This window comes from Engystomops pustulosus, chromosome 4 (genome assembly GCF_040894005.1).
Source record: "Engystomops pustulosus chromosome 4, aEngPut4.maternal, whole genome shotgun sequence".
NCBI lineage: Eukaryota > Metazoa > Chordata > Amphibia > Anura > Leptodactylidae > Engystomops > Engystomops pustulosus.
Window position 1 is genome coordinate 161,154,733 of NC_092414.1, and position 22,530 is coordinate 161,177,262.

A 22,530-nucleotide genomic window follows, 5' to 3' on the forward strand; every position below is an offset into this window, starting at 1 on the left:
TCGTTCCTCTGTTAATAATGTCACCAACAAACATGTGGATAAAACTACAAACCAAGTTACATTTACCACAGAATTTACTAGCCAATACAACCAGGTAACGCAAATCATAAAAAAACATCTCCCCATTCTGTTTCAAGACCCCACACTATTTGACATATTGAAAATGGGCTGCCGTTTTTCGGCAAGAAATTCCGTTACTTTAGGTGACATGCTTTCTCCCAATTTATTTACTTCTACTCAGAAATCTCAAACTTGGCTCACCACCACAGGTAGTCACAAATGTGCCTCCACACGATGCAACATATGTAAATACATACAAAAAACAAACATTGTCTCCTCATTATCTACCAACACTGATTTCAAAATAAAATCTTTTATTAACTGTAACACAACCTACGTAGTTTACTCCATTGTATGCACAAGTTGCTCATTACAATATATAGGCAGCACTAAGCGTGCGCTCAAACACAGGATTGCGGAACACATATCCGGAGCACGCATATCTCCTACATCTGCTCAAAACACCTTTCACACACGCAATATATCATCTGTTTCTAGACATTGTAAAGATATTCATAATGGAGACACTTCATCATTAATTGTCACACCTGTGGAGAGAGTTTTCCGCCCCAAAAGAGGCGGTGATTGGGTTAAAGCCCTCCGAAACAGAGAGGCTTACTGGATTCTTACTATGAAAACCAGAAGCCCCTTTGGTTTAAATCTTAAAAATGACCTAATGTACCTGTATTAATTATCTTTCATTACGTATATGTAACCTATATTCTGTATGTATCTTTCTTGTTTTCCACCAATCATGATCGGATGTAATTAATGATGTGTAAACCTCCCACTTCCGTTTTCTTATAACTTTCCTTTTGTCATTTTGAAATCCAGACTATGATTAAGAGCATGTTTTAGCTCGAAACGCGTCAGTTTTTTCCCTTTTGGTACCTCTTTTAACCTTTTAGAAGATGAAATAAACGTGAAGTTTTACTATACCATTGCCTGAACTCATGCCTGCCTGGTTGCTGGATCCAATTGTTTCCTTTCTGCTGCATCTACTCCTGACTCGGCTCAGATCAATCCGTGCACCGGCGTCTGCGACTCGTGGCTAAGGGTGAGCTGAGAATATTTTCTTTCTTTTTGGTTTTTAACTAAACTTACCATATATACTTGAGTATCATTTTTGTGCAGAAAATTCCCAGCTCGGCTTGTATATGAAAAAAAATAAACTGAGTACTCACCATTCAGATGCCCGAGCAGCTCCTCCTCTTTCTTTGTGTGCGCCAGCTCCAGGACCACAGCCTGGCCGGCGCACAGAAGTGATGTCTGCCGCTGTGATGTGCGCCAGCTCCAGGTCCGCAACAGCTGAGGTTACACGGTCTGGCACACGAAGGGCTGGCTATATACTACAGGGGACTGGAAGGCCATATACTAAAGGGGGGCTGGCTATATACTAAAGGGGGCTGGCTAAATACTTCAAGAGGTTGTCAGGCTATACATAACAGTGGGCTGGGAGGCTATATACTAAAGGGTGGTCTGGCTACATACTACAGAGGGCAGACAGGCTATATACTACAGGGGGCTGGGAGGATATACACTACAGAAAGCTGTCACCAGGGACCTCATATTCACTAAGGATAGGTTGCAGAAGCCAATCACACCTGCACTGCAAATATGCCTTTCTGCCTTCTCTAAGCATTTGCATTACTATATAATTGTGTGTTGTAACTTACCTGGCTACCTGACAAAATCCTCTGTTTAGCCCCAGGGGTTGGGCTTTGGTTTAATTGCATTTAAAAAAAGCAACACAGGACGATTCACTAAAATCATAAATGTGTTGTTTCCCGCGCAGGTCCCACACAGTTCACCATCTTTTTTGTGGTGCATCTTTTACATAGGGACACAATTTGAAAGTTAAATACGGCACTCGGTCTGAATCAGTCGGAACATCCGACGGCACACCCCCTAATTTTTATTGCATGGAAGCCAGCAAAGCTATGCCACCAAAGGCTCGTGTGCAACACAATCGCAGCGCACACGCTTCTTTAATACCTGTGCAAGACGTTTTAGCCATGAAGAACGTGAACAGTCCTACTTAAGTGTGTCGCAAAGCCCTTAGTAAAGAGCATCAGTAGTCAGGCCAATTGGCCAAAACATTAGTGTGATCAAAACCATAGCCTTCTGCGGTTTTCTTCTCTAACAGGTGATTTATAGAACAAAAATGTTCTAGGAAACCTCCATCCTACATCTATTCAGGCAATAGTTTAATTTAGCAGCTTTGCTGGCATGTAGCTCCGCTGAACAATAAAGCAGAAGGAACAGTGGTGTGTAATTATGGACTATTGTTTCACTCGTTCCTCCAACGTGGTGCATTACCCATAAACAAGTGGAATGAGGGTTAGTATTATTATTCTGTTACTGTTCTTTCATTATTAGCTTTGCATACATTACACTCATGTATATTCACCTTTGCATCCAAATTTATTTTATTGTCCAAATAACAATTGAAAAATGAAGCAACTTTGAAATAAATCCTAAATAAAAATGTAAAGCTTAATCCTTTTTAAACAGTAAATTTTATTGAGTTTTCAGGAAATAGCAACAAACAAAATACAGCGAAATAATTTTGCAGTCATACTTATATTAGTTCCTTCTGTTATGCTAAAAGACATTCAGTAGGATAGAACAGAAGGTAAAATGATTATAAGAACAGACTACACATAGTTTGTTGTCTGTTACCATGGAGATCATTTGGAGAAAATCGATGGTATACAATTTATAGTAAGTATAAATCAGTAATATGCTCTAGTACACCTCTCGGCCGAAGTACATTAAAGGAAACCTACCACTTGTAGTGGCAGGTTTCCGATGGCAATACCGGGCACCAGCTCAGGGTGAGCTGGTGCCGGAGCTTATTTTAGTTAGTGTTTTAAACCGCGGTATCACGGTTTAAAACACTTTTTAAACGTTATAGCCGGCGCAGGCAGGTACGCGCTCGGCGCTTACCGTGCACGCGGCTACATAGGAAGTGAATGAGAGCCGCGCGCACGGTAAGCGCCGAGCGCGTACCTGCCTGCGCCGGCTATAACGTTTAAAAAGTGTTTTAAACCGCGATACCGCGGTTTAAAACACTAACTAAAATAAGCTCCGGCACCAGCTCACCCTGAGCTGGTGCCCGGTATTTTCATCGGAAACCTGCCACTACAAGTGGTACCAGATCACCTCACTAATAAAAACCATCATTATGTAGAGCAGTTTACAAGCTTCTCAGACATATTTTACCTGTTTCCCAGCTTCCCTCATTTTAGTGAATATTATAGGAAATATATCATTAAAATCAAGCATAGATAAACCAGGGGCACTTACTCATAGATCCAGGCACTGTCATTGTGGTAATCTTATTATTCGTGTTACCCATGGCCTGCTTCCTTCTAAAATCAACTTTTAAAATTGTTAATGAGCCTGAGGGGAAGTGCTACCTGCACAAGTGCTGAGGAAGCAGGGGGGAAGGGTGAGACAGCATTACAGCCTGTAAAGCTAGATCACAGAGGGGCTAGGGTACCCTCAGGCTCATTAGCAATATTTTGAAAGTTGGAATCAAAAAGTTCAAATATAAGAAGATTATCACAGTCACAGTGCCTGGATCCATGAGTAAGTGTCACTGTTTTATCATGATGGATTTTGATGGAAGATTTCCTACAACAAGTGTTAGATGGCCGCCCTATGTAACACTCTCCTTTCCTCCTTCTCTATATTGGCGGCTATTAGATACCTGTAACCTCACAACTATGTCGATATTAAATTGAAGGACACTAAAGTGGTGATAGTTTTCATGAGAAATGGCTTCCCGGTGCTCACATAATGTACGGTGTCTCTAGAGTCACATCTGCACTGTACACAATAACGATAATGGTCTTCAATGATGAGGCTGTTACGGTTTGTCTTTTTTTCAAGGTTGTTCCCTTACAATCACAAACATGATGGGTCATCAACACAAACTTCTGAGTGCCAAAGCAAGCTCTCATACTTGGGGTGGACTCGCATTGCATTTTTTTTTTTCTATATCAGTGATTTGTCACTGAAACCATTTAGTCTTATGGACACATACAGATGGGTTTTCTCTTCCTGGCTTCAAGGAGTTTTCACAGATGCCTTACTGAACCTTTCTTTTCAATGGGCTTTTTCAGATGTCAGTTTTTTCCATTGATCCAATGTTTTCAGTGAATGCAAAAACAAGAGGTTCTAAACTGATCAGTGAAAAGAAACTGAAGTGTGAAAAAGCCCATTGAAAAGAATGGATCAGTAAAACATTGGGGACAAATCACTGAAGCCAGGATGAGAAAACCAATCTCCATGTGTCCATAAGCCAAAATGGGTTCAGTGTGAAATCATTGATGTGAAAAAAAAAACTCCAATGTGAAATCCCCCTTACTTTTCATGGAGGATTTAGTTTTGGTAAGGTAGCCTTCTTTAATTTCCATTTCATCCCCTCTAAAGTATTTGTTTTTTGAGATAACTAGGTATATTCATGTACATTACCACTCCCCAAAGCCCAGTACTGAGGTTATATTCCAAGAATATGAATGTGCTTGTTGGCCTAAATCTGCCTTGATACAGCTGGTGGTGATGTACCACTCTTGTAGTCACCCAAGTATGGACACCATCGTTAACTTTTATCATTGGCAGGAGTTAGGAGCCATTACAGTTAAGTAGAGATGAGTGAACCCAGCAATCAAGTTCGAGTTTAGCCGTCGGACCCGGCCAATCATATCTATGGCTAGTTGTTAGGGGTGTCCATTTGCCAATATCCCTGTGTCAGGCTGCCGGATGCCAGGTCTGCTCATCTTCTAATGTTCTGTAACTTAGCTGGTAAATTATGGAATTGCATTTTGTCCTGTTCCCTTACATGACAGTTGAGAACAGAGAGACTGTTATGACCTCAATCACACCTTTATTCTGCTCATAATGCCAAGGAGAACAGATTTGAAGATTAGTTTGCATCCCCAGGTGCCTGTCCCATGTTACTATCTAAGCTACAAATATTAACATCACTTGAATGGGAAACAAAGGATTTCTAACGAGGGCCTTCCAAATGTCCGCCAACAGTGCAGATTACAACATCCTTCCCCACAGTTATACTCAGCCATCTTGCTAGGTGAGCTACTATAATTCTATATGTCCATTTAAATGACCTTTTGTGACTGTAGAAGGTCCTGTTGTCAAGCCTCATTTAGACCAAATATACACAAAACACGCTAAAAAATATTTTCAAAATTCACACATGGGGAGAACTCCAGTATGTGCAGATTTTCTGATCCACTCTTGGTATATACTATAGGTAAAGCTTAGTTATATTATGGATGGCTTCTGCCTCCACCCTCTGCTTTCCTGCATTTTGTGAACCTGTAATATTTCTTCCACTGGACGTGGGGCCATATTATCTCTAGCCCTGGGGCACACCTATCAGATTAGCCATTTCACCAGGGAAATCAGAGCTTCTCTACTGCCATGGTCGCTCTCCTGGGGGGGTCATGTCTTCCCCTGGGCTGTACATAGCCCCCAAGCAGAAGCACAGATATGCCAATAACAGTGACAAGTCTTAACTTACGCTAAGCATATTACTAGGTCGATGCATGAGCTTAGATTAGTATTCTTCAGAAGCTACAATTCTTCTGCATTGTTTCCATTGCATACTGTGGCAAAAAATGTATTTAGGTGGCATTTACAGTAACCCATATCCCGTACAAGCAGTTGCTAAATATGTTGTATTCTCCAACCACATCATACACTACACTGTGTGCAGGAGAGCATCCATTTATAATAAACAAATAAATGAAAGGATAAAAAGTAAGTGTCATCACTCTTAGTATTAACACCGGGTTTGTACTTCAGCTTAAGTGGCGTTTATGTGAAAGTATGTTTTTCAAACTAAGGCCTCATTCACATTGCCGAATGCGGGACATATATAGGGCCAATATACGTCCCCCATAGACGGTAATGGGCGTGCGGCGCCCTACGGGAGCCGTACGCTGCTGCACAATTGCGTACCCCGTGTAAAAAAAGGACATGTAATAAATAGAAAATGTCCTTTTTTTTTTCTTACATGTTGGTGTTATGGTCTCTCCATAGATGAGTATGCCTTCTTAGAAGTCTACCTTTTTTTGTTGGTGCTGGAATGGCTCACTTAATACACAATATGTACGGTGGATGCAATACTAGACCAAACACTTCGTAGTCGTGCGCATGAGGCATTAAAATGAATGTGTTTTGAAAAAGTAATGTAGGACATGGAAAAAAAAATAACTGATCATATCACTTTCCTGCAGCAGCTTTGCAAATTTATGTGTACTGTATATGCTCGCATATAAGCCTAGTTTTTCCAAAGTTTTCTGCAGAAAATTCCCCACACGGCTTATACCCGGGTATATAAAAACCTAAATACTCACCTTTCCGAAGCCCCTCTTCTTACTTCATGTGCACTTGTGCTAACTCCAGGTCAGCGACAGGTCAGTGTGCACGGCCGGAGCACAAACTATGATGTTCGGAGTGCGCAAGGAGGTGGCCTTAATTGGTAAACTCTCCGTAAGGAGAACTCTTACTTCCTGCACCTTGACAAAGTCATACGTGATCGTGTATCTGATTTACACCCATGTGAATAAAGCGGTAGTTGCACAAACACATTTCACTCCATATATCTCTATCGCTCTGCTGATAGAGCCCCTACTAATTGATGGCGGTACAAAGGACCCCCATTCTCATGATCTGTGAGTGTCACAGTGAAAGGAAAACTTCATCATTTAAAATTCTGTTCCTCCAATTATACCAAACTTTTTTGAGTTAATTGTCAAATGGGTGTTACCATGTCTATTGTCAATAGGAAGCGGCCCTATAAAGTTTTATACTAATACATTTTTAGGGGAAATAACAGAGGAACAGTACAACACAAAGATGATCCAGAATTGTAATAACATTTTCTGGAGAGGAGACAGGAGCAGTGTCTTTTGTTTGGAGACATACAGAATGGCACCAGTGCCAGGATATGGGCTCCTGTGGAGGCGATGCCACCATATCAGGTTCCTAACAAGCTTTCTATGCCTGTTTAGTTCTAAACAGACAGTTTTAGCCTGGGGACAGAGCAGCTGTAGGCAATGATGCCACTTTGGAAGAGCAGAATGCCTTCCTAGGATTAATGCCAGATAGAAAGCATTATCACCTTCTGCAAAGGCCTTGCACAGTGTCCTGCTGTTCTACCAGCCTTTTATGTTGTGCAGACATTTGGTGGGCTAATTTTGCTCTGTGAATCACTAATATGATTATAAAAGTAGCCGACTCATCAGAGTGCGCTGTGCCCGTGCCAACACTTGGGGGCAGTGTTCCTCATGAATTTTGCTAAACAAAGAGAACGGAGTGTAAAAATTGAACAAAGGAAGGGAGAGGGTTGTGCTCTTTTTACTTTTTTTTCATCTTGTTTTGGCGATGTATTTGAATTGTATGTCATTTCATATGCATATAGTCTGCCTATAAAATTCTAATTGCCTAAACGTGTAATTTTAGCGGCACACATCTGCAATGCAAATAGTGTTTTTCTTTTAAAGGTGGTTGTTAAACACAGAAACTGTTTTAACTGCGCTAGCAGAAGCAGCATGGAGGAAAAAGTAAAACAATTGCATATTGGGTTTTTTTTTGTGTTTTGTTGTTTGTCTATTACAAAATTCCCTTTAATACTACTATGCTGGTGGGTGTAACAGTGGTGCACCAGCAGCTTATGGCTATGCGCACACATTAGAATTATTATTTTTGGAATCTGAAAGGCTTTAAACCCTCATTCTGATTGCCAGACGCCTGCAATCACTGCTCCCCGCTTCATGCATAATGGATGGCTTGTCACCTCCTCCTAAGCAGGTAGCTGCAAGATACACTTTGGCCAGTTATTTTTTCACATTTGGCGTTCATCTTAACAAAATCAGATATTTAACCCATAATCTGGAGTTCTTAATGTGCATTGGATGTAACCTGTAATGGGCACCCTGCTGGCTTGGCACCCTGCTGTTCCTAGAAAGCAGGAAGACTTCTCATTTAAGACAAATCTCGCTCCATGGGGGAGATTTATCAATAGGCAGGATTTTGCGCAGATGTCTATGTGTTAGACTGGCAGGTTTCCACCAGTCGGATTTATAGTCCGGTGTATGTGCAGTGTTAAATGCCTTCTAATGTGTGTGCTCTATGTGAATAGACTGCACCAGTCACACGTATGTTTAACATCTGCTCAATTTCTGTCTTTTTGCAAAAACTTCCCTTTGTAGTGACAATGGACCCACATACACCAGCTCCTATTAAATTTGGGTTCTTTTGAAAATTCTCAGTTGATAGATGTAGTGTTGCATGGTTTTGCACACTCTGTGGTGTATTTTTTTTCTGCCATTGTGTGACTTAAGAGTCACAAAAAAAGCAAATATGATGCTTGCGCTAAAATTTGAGACAGATATATGCCAAGAAGCTACATAGGACTAATGATAAATCTCCCCCCATGTGTTTCTGGGTTTAACCAGACCAAACCTAGATTAATTCAACTGAATGGACACGCTGAGTACAATTCACTCATTCTAGCTTATGTCTGGTAAATCTTACAAGCGCACAGGGTGAGTTTGTTCGATCAAAAACTCAATTGTACGCAACAGGTTTTAATGGAACTTCTTTGGTGGACCAGAACTGACCAGTTAGTTTAGCACCCTTGTATAATGTAAGGGGTAGTCCAGCTTTCAGCTATTTGTCTTCTAAGGGGTGAGCAATTTTTGTTTTCTGAGGGCTCTGATTGACTACCGGGAGGCGCTTCACAGGCTGATGACGTTACATACATTTGTCCTATGTTCTGTCTGTACCTCTGTCCTATTTGAGTGAATGGGACTGAGCTCCTCAGAGCAATATGAAGCGTACAGCAGTGTCTTTAGTAGTATGTAATGATCCTGAACATATCCTTTAAATATGAATCGGTCACTATCCTAATTGACTAATAAAAGGGCCATGAGTGGAAATCCTGTGTAACAGGTATAATAGTGCCATCTAGTTCTCCTTAATTATGGCTTCTAATATGATTGGTGGTTCTTTTCTTTTAGATCTGAATTCTGACTTACATTGTCATATGAATATTATTTTTTCACAGTTGGAAGAAAAGCAGATAAACCGAGCACTTTTATTATATAGGGATAGTCAGGTTTATTCTCACATCCAGGCTATACAGTTCAGCTAGTTGTGCTTCAGTTTTATAAAGAAGACATGTGACGGTGTGTTCCTGGAAAGCTGCTGATGTGCAGAGACTGGAGGGGTCAGTCCAGGCTGACAAGGTAACAGTTTTTGGTCACAGACCATCTGAATGTGATACATAGATATGACACGTAATCCCTTTGCTAATACACTGACCTCTTCAAAGAGTTCACCTGTCCTGTCTGTCTGTTAAAGTGACTGGTACATTGCTTATCCTATTTTGCATACGCTCTATGGACGGATCTATTAGGATCCACTTCTAGTTCATTGAGCCCCAATAGCTACAGGTGTATCAACAGATTACTAAAGATTTCACAGATTTTCAGTGTGACACAGTAATAGGAAGCCATCACTTTCTTCTCTACTAGATATTCCAAGTTTTCCTGCTGTGGTGGTATTATTGAGATTATATTGTGGCAGGAAAGCGTTTGGGAACCAGAGCAATGCATCTGTAAAGTGGCAGACCAGGTAATGTTATAGAGCAAGGTAAATAGTACGTAAAATAGTGTCATTGCTCAACTGACTCAATAACTGCAAAAATATTGTAGCATTTTATAGAGTAGAAAAATTATGGCCCATGTGCTTCATAGCATGGGTTTCCATGGTATGGGAGTCTAAGGCACGCCATGATGCATTAGCATACCAGCACATTTTGGATACGTTTTGCTTCAAACTCCTGTTGGATTAGTTTGGGCAAAGTACTTTACTGTTCCAGCATTACTGTACCAATTACCGAGCACAGATCTATAAAGGCATGGTTGGTTAGAAAGAATGTGGTTAATATACCAATGGATATGAATTAAGAATATGATTTGATGATGTCATAAAAGTAACTGAAATCTGTCTAATATAGTGCAAACAAAGTATAGCGGCACTCACCGATATCGTGCGAAGGATTCACTTTATTAGGGTGCGTACAGAAAACAGAGCGTTTTCTGTACGCACCCTAATAAAGTGAATTCTTCGCACGATATCGGTGAGTGCCGCTATACTTTGTTTGCACTATATGGATTGTCTTCGCTCTTGCTGAGCACCACGATGATATCATTTTGATGCAAGAAGGCATTAACACCCTGTTTGAATTCCTGCCGTGACGTTCTGGTGAGCTGTGTTTCAGTGATCGGATGGTGCTGGATTCTTGCTCTACTTGTGTCTTGAAATCTGTCTAACTATACTTTGTGTGTATTGTTAATAGCAATAGGACTGTGAAAATGGATTTATAACCTATAAATGTTGGTGGACTTGGTGCAATGGGGGATTCTCCCCAAACTGCCTGAATCTTTGATCTCTGCATTCTCCTCAGTCCCTCCCCTCTGCTGGAATATCCAACCAGAAGCCTGTTTCTGCTCTTATTGGAGCAGCTGTGCAGCAGTTTAGCGAAAAGATCTCACACAGTAGTGCATCAAGTCCAGCTACAATTGTTGAATAAAGTTATACGTCTGTCTGTCACTGCCCCAACCATTAAATCAACTCCATTTTTATTTAACCAGATGATTTAGGTGCATTATCTAAAACCATATACCGAGGAGACATAATACAGTTGTTAGATTACTACATATTATAATAAAATTGTGATCTCTAAACTGAGAGGAATTTGTCACAGAAATAGTACAAGGGAATGTTTTCCCTGTGGAGATTTTACAGACTGTTCTGCTTTCTGCATGTAGCAGCTCGTACTGTGTGCCCCAGACAGGCAGATGTCTCATTTACATTTCGGTTCCCGGCATCCTTTGTGTGGGTCTTGCTAGCTGTCTTCTGATGAGAGGTTGGACCTGGCAAAGTGTGAAGAGTGCTGAGGCATAATATAAGAGGTGTTTGCTTGGTTGCAGTGATTTTCTTTGTTACATCGTTTTGTGTGTTTGGTTCTTTTGAAGTGTTAGTGTAATTGATGAATGCGCTTCCAATATTACCATCTATTGTTCACACTAAGCAGATTACATCATTGCTACTCCTGTTACCCAACAATGGTGTAAGCGGAATAAAATTAACTCTCTAATTTCACAGAGATTATGAATAAACAGTTTTGACAATATTGCCACATTATGATATGAAAGCATTAAGCTATATACAGGTGGTCCCCTACTTATGAACACTCGACTTACATACGACCCCTAGTTACAAACGGACCTCTGGATATTGGTAATTTATTGTACTTTAGTCCTAGGCTACAATAATCAGCTATAACAGTTATCACAGGTGTCTGTAATGAAGCTTTAGTGTTAATATTGATTCTTATGACAATCCAACATTTTTAAAATCCAATTGTCACAGAGACCAAAAAAGTTCTGTCTGGGATTACAATGATAAAATATACAGTTCCGACTTACATACAAATTCAACTTAAGAACAAACCTACAGACCCTATCTTGTATGTAACCCGGGGACTGCCTGTATTGGCAGTCAGTATCACAAAATAAGAATCATGGTCACAACTGTAGCTGGAAACTTTAATATTGATACCCTTTATATCAGATGAAAGACCTTGATCATTTTTTTTTGTTTTACAAATATTGTTCTTGTTCTTGGGCACGAATTAGAAGGTTTACCAGGGTAAGTACAATCCTCTAATATGGTACATATTGTACTTGGTAAATGTATCCCTCGTGCCATCAGTTTCTTTCTGGCTGTACTGTGATGTCCTGTGTCCTGCTGGTGGGTCCGGGGGCAGTGCACTCAGCACTGAATCTACAAACATCACATCCATGCCACTGCTTGGGAGGGTGCACCAAGGGCATATGTAAGCCCCATATCTACTTATATTTCACAGCGTTTGGGAGACTTTTTCCAGCTTTCATGTAAATTACATGCACCACTAAAAAGTATAATTTGTCTCGTAGATATCAAGCTCAGATACGTCTCTGGAAAAAAAGTAGGGAGTAAAAAAATGTAAATGCAAAAAAATAAAAAGAAATTGTCCAGTAACAAGGAAAACAAAGTAAAACTCATATGTACACATTGGGGGAGATTCCCACATTTTCCCTGTTGCTGTTTATAAAATGAAAGCTGAGCTCTGATTGGAGCTAGAACCGTTCTGCTCTTTAGACACTTCTGATAAATAAGTTCAGTAACAAAAAGTTTGACTGATATGGGTTCTACTGGCGACAGTAGAGAGGTCCACTCTACATACATGCGTCTAGCATGACTGTGTCAGTCTGTAGCACCTTGTCAAGCTCTTGTAAAACCCATCAGACAAATGTATCGTGGACACGTTTACTGCAAGGCAGGTGCCTGGATTGGATTATAAGCCATATAATAAGATCTGTATTTGCGCTTTTCAAAATATTTAGGCCTTATATCTCCTTAGAGATCCCCTTAACTTTTTAACTGTTTTCTCATAGCAGGAAAAGTATTTATCGATTTATTTATTTATTTTTTTTAACTACAATGACCTGAACCCATTAAAGACCTAACCTCGGTTTTACTGTTGACATTGGCCCTCTATTATGTTAGTGTCTCACCTTCTAAAAGCCGTATCGGAGCTTTCCACACTACCGCATTCACTTTTTCATTTTATGGCCGCGTGGTTGCAGAAATGGTACACACTGCCTGACATGGCTCATGTCACTCGGATGATGTATTAATGTATCTTCTTGGATTGCATGACAGCTATGACTTTCATCCTATGGTATGCTCCGATTCCTAGTAATGTAGAGCCGGTGGATATCTGTAGACTGAAGACCTGCTAATGACTTAACAAAGTGGCAAGCAGATGTTTCTCTCTACAGAGGAATGTAAATTCACAGCATAACATAGATTTGATGGAAAGAAAACATAATTAGTTACTGTATTACAAGTCTCGACTTTAATCAGATAGATTCTGCAATTAGTGATTCTTTTCATCTAAATTTTATATTCTTGGTGGCTATGAGTTCCTCTGGCAGTGCCACCCTCTCAGAATGTAAAACTTTGTCATTTTTCCATCGTACATCCAGCCAGGAATGCAATCGTGTCACTGGCTCCTTTGTTCTTTCAGGTTATCAAATCTTTAGATATTTAGAGTTTCTGATATACATACACTTTTTCAAGGGTCTGCACCCTTGTTGCTTGTTACATGCCAGCAGGAGCTTGCAGATTGATGTCTTATTTTATGGCGTAAAAATCAGGGAGGCATCAGGGGTACACAAACTCCATAATGAGGTAGGGGGCTCATCACGCAAGTGTGAGAATAGTGTGCTGCCATAAGCCGAGGTCATTGCGGGAGGAGGTTGTGGGAGTGGCTGGAGGAACGACAAGCGAGCATGATGGTCCTGAGCAGAATTATGTCTCATAATTATACAACGACTCCTATCATCCTTTATAACTGTGATACTTGTAGTCCCACCCCCGAGAGTGTCTCTGTGTTTTACCCCTTAAATGGCATATTATTATGTAGTCTTAGAGCACCATTAATTCAATGGTGAAGATTCAAGTGCAGAAAATAGCTCAGCCTCAATAGTGAAAATCCATTCTTCTTTATTTCATTTAGATTAAAAAGTCCATAGCAAACACCAATGTTGTTTGCTATGGACCTTTTTTTGCACTTGAGTGGAGACTGGATTACTGACTACATCTCTAGGTGTGTGAGCACCTATACCTGTTTCCCTTTCATTAATTCCATGGTGCTGTTCATTCAATAAGGGGTTCACATACATTACATAGCAGTGGGATTATTGGATGTTGGAAGTAATTCTAACCAGGTTGGTTTTCATATAACATTTGAAAGTATGAACGGTGGGGGACAGTCTGAATCATTTTGGTAGAGAGTTCCTCAATATTGGGGATGCAAAGGAGAAGTCCTGCAGATGGTTGTGAGAAGAGCGAAAAAAGGTGATTGTTTGGGACTGTTTATAGATGATGACTTGGGGTTCATTCACACTTACGTATGTGAGCATACAGCAGTGCTGCTCACCCCTCCCCTCCCCACAGAAAATATCGTGGCCTAGCCGCGTGTACAGGGAAAGAGCATGTTACTGCATCAGGTCACCACAGCTGTCTAAAATGTATATCTGGCCGATATTAGTCCCCACAATGACTGTGTGAATGCAGCCTTAGTCTTAGAAAAAGATTCACGATCTATGGATTCCACCACCTGGCACTGCCACTGATTACCTATATTCAGCTGGCTTCAGCACTGGAAGTACACTGTAGTGCAAGTGCCAGGGTGCAACTCATGTCTGATACACTTCAATGACAGCTGGCAGAGCCATCACCCAGTGGGTGCAATGGCAGAGACTCATGTTGCCTGCTCAGTCCACTGTGTAGTTATGGAGCTGGAGGCAGCAAAAAAACTGATGAACTGTGGGTGTGGCGTATTTTGGCACCCCCTTCCCCCAAAACCAATCTGATATTTATGACACACTGTAAGCACTGGTCATAAATATTTAAGTCTTACTGTTCTACCCAGTAAATGGGGGTGATTTGTACTTACTGCAAGAATGCTGAATGAAAAATCTGGCACAGTATGTGACGTAGCATCTCCTATTTTTTGGTGTGTTTTATGCCAGATCTAACACAGTTGCATAATTTGTAGCATCACGCCCATGCAACTTTGAAATGCTTGGCAAATGTTGTGCAGTGCTTCAATTCTGGAGGAAATTTATGTTACTGTGGTGCTCCTCCATATGCCTATGATGTGACCGACAGGGCATCCTTGCAGTGTATATTTCCATGCATGGTGCTACTGAAAATGTGTGTGCTGCAGCGAGTGCGGAGCAAGAGTGGCCTGTGCCGACCAACTCCACCAGCCACACCGCCTCCAATTCCCCATGAACAGGAGCTTGCTTGAAGGGGAAAATAATTGCGGTGTCTGGCGGTTTGCTTCAGCTCTGATCAATGTTCCCCTGTTTCCCAAACAGATTGATAAATCTCCTTCATGATGTCACCAGATGCCGGTTGCACCACCATGGATGTCTTTCCTTCTACTTTGAGATCATTTTGAGTTATCAAGCTGTCAAAATTTTGCACGTGGCTGTAAGGAACCAAACCTGAGTTGTCCTACGGAGAAATATCATTCCTTGATGAATCTGCTGTTCATCTGTTGATTTCGTTTTGCTGTAAAATGACATTAGAAAGCAGAGTGGATGTTTCATGAGTCATGTGAGGTCCATTGCTTGTGTTCACATTGCGTTCTGCCGATGGATTGACAGGTTCAGTCTGTAGTTGTCACACACTGCCAACATTTTTCCTGGATCACTCACATTAGAAGAATTGTCGTGATAATTCTGGTCAGTGGGTTATAACATAGCCAGACGTGTGCTCATAAATTCTCATCTCTCCTCGCAGGCATTTATAGTACTTGACCAGAGTGACCCTACGTGTATTATGGGCGTTAGATAAGGGATGACTTTTGTAAGCTTTAAGACGTTTGAAAAACATTCCTTTTACATTTTAATCTTTCTTTTCATTGACCCAGAAAATCTTCTATTTTCAGGAGGAAACCGTTATCAGAAGCACTTCAGTGCTGAGAATTGTCCATTTACATTCTGTAGCGCTTGCACTGAGGATGGCAGAATTGCATTATAGCAAGTCTAAACTACCCCCCCCCTCCCCCCGATCTTTAAAGGAAGGTTTCTCACTGACTCCAGCTCTTATACCACTAAACTCTCCTCAGGTAGGGTAGAAGATTTACTTTCTAGTGTTCCCTCTTTAATGTTAAAACTGTAACAGTCATATGAAAATGAGCTGGGAAGAGTCCCATTTTGGTGGAGAGAAGTCTTCAGATGTCCCTCTGTTGGGCTCCTTAGTACCTAGAACCATGCTTTGGTATCATAAGAATAAGAATTTAAGCTTTCAAATCTGCATGTACTCTCATTTGTTGAATCACAGTGTATTGTGTCAGTGAACAGACCCCCTAGAGCCGTAAGAAAGTGGCTCAAATATTTTTTCATCCATTTAAGGTTTTTTTCCAGCTTCCTAGTACATTACATGTAATATTAAACACTGACACTAGGGAGTCCAAATGTATATGCATGAAACAATCCCTCATACATCTTTGTAGACAAAAAAAAATCTTCTGGCTTTTAGGAGGAGGGGAGCAAAAAAAAAATGCAACAACAGAAAAGGGCACTGGCACCAAGGGGCTAAAAGTGACTCATCTAGGGTAAAAAAAAGTGACTCCTCTTAGCTCATTTACATATGACTTTGGAGTCTGTTTTAAACGTAAAAAAGGGAAATACTAGATAGAAATGTTATTGGTGTATGAGCTGGTGACAGAGTCCGTTTAAGAGTTTTACCTGGTGTGAGAAAGTGAGAGGTGTTGTTTGGGAGAAGCGCTATCTGTCATACAGGCAGATAAAGGGTGTGTGGTAAAAGCCCTGGATAATGCAGACATGTGGTAAGCAGGAATAGTCTGTTTGGTCTATGTAGGCCTAGCTAGCATAGACACCTTTGTAATGTCAGTACTGGGCCTGCTTATTATGGAGTAGGGGTAGGCTGGTAGTGGGATGCCTACTCCATCCGGGCTTCAGTCTTGGGTTTCTGTATAGCCCACAGGTGCAGGTCACAGGACCCGTTAGAGCCTGATTTAGATTCCAGGCCAGAAGCAATAGAGGAGGCTTTACCTGGAGAGCTGAAGGCAGGACCATGTTCATACAGTTAACTGAGCGCCTCCTGCTGGCCAAGGGCGTGTGCCTGGCAGCCAGTTGTACGTATAGATAGGGATGTGTTGTTGTTTATGCCTATGCTGACACTGAATTTATGTTGCTTGACTGCAGAGTGTGAATAGAACACTTGATTTGGACTAGAACCTGCTTCCGGCACTACTACCTGGTGTCTTCCAGAGCGATTCCCCACACATGGTGGATTTAGCTCTAGTAGCTGCAGTATGAGGAGCAGCTGTAATAGAGAATCTGGAATAAGGTGATTCCTCAGTCATATGTAACATCATACCCCCTCTCCTTTTTTACCATTCCAGTACATACCTGACACTGTATCCTAATTGTGCATTTTCTGAGCCTGGCTCCATAGGAATGAATGAAGCTGGAGCTTAGATAAAGTGCTCAGTATATTAGAGACACAGGGGAGTTTCCGATTTCTCCTTTATTGCTTAGGTGACTTGATGGCTTTTCATCAGAGGAGCGTGACCTATCACATTATATGCCGCGCTCTACAGCACAACTGATAAAGACATTCATGTAACCCAATATTGCATGAGTCATTTTTTTTTCCTTTTTGCATTGATGTGTAGGCGTTCAGACTGTGCATTTATGCTAATATTTTAAGCTGGTTTCTGTAAGTAGCAAACAGCGGTCAGGTTTCTGAAGCAGCTGACATTCCTCCTTTCTTTTGTCTGCATGTTTTTCGTCTGTCTTGAAGAAGGGGGCAGCGCAGTTGTTGTTGCTTTCACTGTGGGTGATACATGATCTCTCCCTTGTCAGACACTTTGTCAAGTCAGCAGAATATCAGCCAGACCAGAGTACTTTGTGCTCCTGGTGCCTGGCGGGCCTAGGGACATATGGACCTTCTCTTTCAATCTGGAGACAGTGAATTTCCATTCTCTTAATGCAAGTGTGGAGTTTTCTTCATAGGTTACCTGTGACGAGATGTTTTTGGGTTGTCCTTCTCTATTAAGTTCTGACCTACCCTATTCAGCCTAGATGGGTATTAGTTAGAAATATAGACCCTATTATGACTAATTCCTAAACCTGGAAAAGCTGGGTGCTATCCTTAGTGAAGGGTGTAAAGCTGGCCATATTTAACTGCCATATATAAAACCTGAAGAGGGAAGAACAGAAAACTTTAGAGTGGCTGCACACAGACAGGATTTGATCCATGTTTTTTATCAGCCAAAACCAGGATTGGGGAAAAACCGATACAGATTTTCATCATACTTTTTCTCTGTGTAGGTTCCCGATCTGGTTTTGGGTAACAAATACTAATGTAAGATACTGATCAGGTCCTAACTTTCTGCAGAGACCCTTAAAGGAAGCCTACCACTACGGATCTACCTATTAAAGTAGGTGCGTCTAAAGTATGTAAGGATAGCCCTTTGTAGGGCTAATCCTTTACGCCCGTCTATCTTTTTTTATCCTTTATCAGAGTAATATGAAAATTTTCTAAAGAGGTTACTGGGGTGTGGAATAGCCGGAGCTGAGGCTACATGGTGTGGCTACTCCACGCCCCAGTAGCCTCTTTGATCCTCCTACCAATATCTTATATCAACACAGCGCCATTGCTACGGGACAGGTTAGCCCTATTTACAGTATATTATGGACATGTAGGTAACAATAAATTGTAGGTGTAGGTAACAATAAATTGAAGAAATATTTTTTTTGTGTTGGGGATTAATTAAACTAAACGTATTAAGGTTGGAATACCCCTTTATTGGTTTCTTTATAGAATGTCTTAAATATAGCACAACATTTTCTACCATATGAACATTTTTTGGGAAAAAGATCTATTTCTAACCTTTTTAATTTCCACTGAACTGGTTGAGAGCTTGTTTTTTAATTTTTAATGATTCCATTCATAAATACATCTGACTTATTCACATACATCAGTTTTGATTCCGCTTGTAGTTCTAGTTTCAGCTTTTCAGCTTGTTTTTATAGTGTTCACCGTGTTGAATATATAATGTGTTATTTTCATGGAACAGAGTTGAGAGGCTTTTGATCTCAATCTCAGGGGGTCATTTTTCTTCCTGCGGAGAACACCATAGCGGTGTTATGGGGGCCATTTTTAATTCATGTATCGTCATTCATACATGAATACATGATTCATTCAAAATAATTAACTTATAGGAGTATGTGAAAAGATGAAATGAGGTGATGTACTGCATTTCAACAGCTGGAGACATGTAATATTTTCTAGCATGTTAAAATTCTTGACTAGTAAGTTAAGTTTTCAACTGAAAATTGCATGTAGTTGGCTGGATATCAGCCCAGGGCAGAGCCTTTTTTTTTTTATTTTTTTTTTTATAACGATTAACCCATTAAGGATGCAGCCAGTTTTGACCTTAAAGACTGGGCCTCATTTTTCAATTTTTTTTTTTTTTTAGGGACACAATGTATTTTAAATCTGTTTAAAAATTTTATTGATATCTTTTGTATTTATTTATGAAAAAACTGAAATTTAGGAAACTTCACCATTTTCAAAGTTTTAAATTTTCTGCTTTTAGGGCACATAGCGATAGCAACCAAATAACTCCATAACTAACAATGCAGACAGCCAATGACATCTCTCCATATAATAAAAAAAAAATCAATAGAAAAAGCATCACCATAGTCGCCCCGTTCGCCGAGACTAAAACAAAATAGGGCATTAATTAATAATGTTCCTTTTGAGTTCATTTGAATATTTAAGAAAAGTATTTTAAATGACAAAAAGCCTTTTTTGTCCACTTTTAACCCTAAATAAAAATGAAAAAAACACAGCAGACATGCTGTGATTTTTTTATGTGGTCAAATATGTGCATGGGGTACAGAGTTTGCTAATGTTAAGAGGCTAAATGACGTGTGATGATGTTACCCTGGTCACATGACATTAGGCCACAGCCTTTGACTTGCTCTAAAGATGCATAGATACCAGGCAAGTATATAACTGATTTTATGGAGATGTGAGGGAAAAAGAAGGGATGACATAGTTACTAGGGCTCTATGGGAACCTGCCACTAGCTGTATATGTGAAAAATGTGGTGTCAGGTTCACTTTAATGTGGAAATATAGGGGCTTATTATTTGCTGGATGAGATCTGCTTTTCTGGAACATCAGTTTGGGGCATTTATAACTGATTAGATTTCATTAACTCTTTCTTGTTTGGTTGAAAATAAAATAATTAAGTCTTGTTTACAATGTTTAATTTTTTGGCCTCTTCACTGTTCCATAAAAAATAATATTTTTTTTTATTTGGCTATTCTATGGGTCACTATGATTACTACCTTGTTTATATATATTTTTTATTTTTATCAAATTTTACCAAATAAAAACAAATTTAAAAAATATCTTGTTTGATTTTGTATCACCATCTTTCCAGAGGCATAACTTTTGTATTTTTTGGTTGACAGAGATATTTCAGGGTTTATTTATTGCAAGATAAGTTGTTGTTTTCTGTGGTCTTATTTTGGGGCACTTAACATTTTTCTGATCACTTTTTAGAACATTTAATGAAAGGGTAAAGAGGAAAAAAATCATCTTTTTCTAAAAGTTTTTACAGGGGTTGTATATTTTTATACTTTTTAAAGTGTTTTTTTAAACTATTGGGGGCTTGGCTGGGGGCGGAGCTTAGTGGAGGTGTGGCGGTTTTGGCCCCAGATTTGATAATTTAAACTCTAAACTACTTTCAGACTGTCTTCCAGTGCAGTGTTGCTGTTGTGTCAGTCTGATCATGTCTACTCCTTTAGAACCCTTTGACCTCTCCATGTCTGCAGATCCTGAAGTACCCCCTAGTCCGGTCAGTCCCTCCTATTGAGGTTTTTATATGATTCATGTTTTGGTTTTTATATCATTCATGGTTTGGTTTAAATGTTTTTTATTGAAATTTAAGAACCCCTGGAAAAGAGCTTATCATCTTCATATAAAAAGTTATTTTGTAAAAAATGTACAGAGAAAGTGATGTCAGGTGAATCTTCGGCATTAATTACTAGCCTAACTTCTATTATCAAAAATGAAGTATCGTCGGCCATTACTACATGACTTCCTCCGCAGCAATCCATTCCAACGGCTAGTCCTTTCACTTCCAGGATGCAACCTGACGTACAACTACTTCTCATATTGGAAGGAGGAGAAACAGAGGATTCGGATGAATCAGAAACACCTTGCTGCTCGGCAGAAGAAACTGATTCGTTACTTAAGGCCTTAAGTGGGTTTGGAGGAAGTTAATGAGTCTCTATCCATTCAGGGCCAGGTGTTCCAGGGACTGGGAGAGAAGAAGAAACTGGTTTTTCCGGTACATAAGAATATTGAATCCATCATTTAAAAAAAATGGAAGGAACCTGAAAGAACATCAGGCATTTCCAAGAATTTCAAACGCAAATACCCGTTTGCAGAAGAAGATTCCAAGTTTTGGGATTAAGTCCCAAATGTAGGTGCACCCATTGCAAAAATCTACTAAAAGATTTCCTATGGATAGGAAAGCTTATGGCCTATTGAAAAAAGCTTGGTAGAATTCCACAGCAATGTTCAATGTTGCGTCCGAGCATTGCTTCAAGAACAAGAGGGCAGAGAATATGGTTAGACCAGTTAAAACACCATCTAGTTTCTGGTGCCTCTCAAAAAGCTATACTGGAATCCCTCCCTGTACTCAAGCAGACGGCTAGTTTCATGGCAGATTTAGTGAAGATGTCAGCTAGATTATCCGCACTGGCTAATGCAACCAGAAGGATAACCTGCTTGAAGGCCTATAATGGGGACATGGGATCAAAGACCAAGTTATGTGCTCTGCTGTGTGAAGGAGATAGACTGTTTGGATCTGCGTTAGATTATATACTGGAGAAAGCTTCAGTTAAAAGGAGTTCCTGAGAAGTACCAGCCAGTCAGAGGAAGAGGCAAGGACTCCTGAGCCAGACTCCCAGTGGGGGGAGACTAAGGAGGTTTTATCAGGCTTGGAAAAATTAATTGTCTTCCCTGTGGGTACTGAATGTACTCTAGTCAGGATACAAACTGGAATTCCAAGACCACCCTCCAAGCCGGTTCTGTGTGATCGCAGTGGTTATAGATTGCTGTATAAAACATTTTCAGTTTCAGGCGCAGCCTATTGGATTCTCATCGCCTCCCAGAATATTCACGAAGATTATGGCAGAAGTTACAGCATTCTTCCATTTGAAAGGTATCCAGATCGTACCGTATTTAGACGACTTACTGATTGCTGGAGCAGGGGTGTATCATCAATGTCGACAAGTCCAGTCTTGTACCCTGTCAGAAGAAAGTCTTTTAGGTGTTCTGTTAGACACCGTGCAGATAAAATCCTTTTTACCCCCAGAAAAGCTAATTTCAGTATCAGAATATGTTTCTGCTTTTGTCTACAGAACTTCAGCCTAACACCACAAAGTGGTTAGAAAGCTGCTAGGATTTCTAACATCTACCGTTCCAGTGGTCCGGTGGGCTCAGGCCCACTCCTGAACAATTCAAGAATTCCTACTATCCTCCTGGGACAAGTTAAGTCGGTCTTTGGACAAACTACTTGCCATACCCCAAATCCTGTCTTGGTGGAGAGTCAACAGAAAATGGAGTATCTTGGAGACCAGCACCCCAAATAACCATCGCAACGGATGCCAGCAGGGATGGCTACGGGGGGCACTCAGAGGGAGAGCTGGTCCAGATGGTATGGGACCAATTCTGGAGTTCATCTCCATCA

At 40.4% G+C, this 22,530-nt stretch overlaps 1 protein-coding gene and 1 long non-coding RNA gene across 5 annotated transcripts in view; both read left to right on the plus strand.

Moving 5' to 3' along the window:
- The window catches only part of EFL1 (elongation factor like GTPase 1), a 177,741-nt gene that overhangs the window by 71,796 nt on the left and 83,415 nt on the right, over positions 1-22,530 (plus strand). The window lies entirely within an intron of this gene.
- On the plus strand, positions 9,168-15,771 carry LOC140127538 (uncharacterized). Its single transcript, XR_011855009.1, has 3 exons — positions 9,168-9,344; positions 9,633-9,732; positions 15,674-15,771. It is a non-coding gene; the product is annotated as an uncharacterized lncRNA (long non-coding RNA).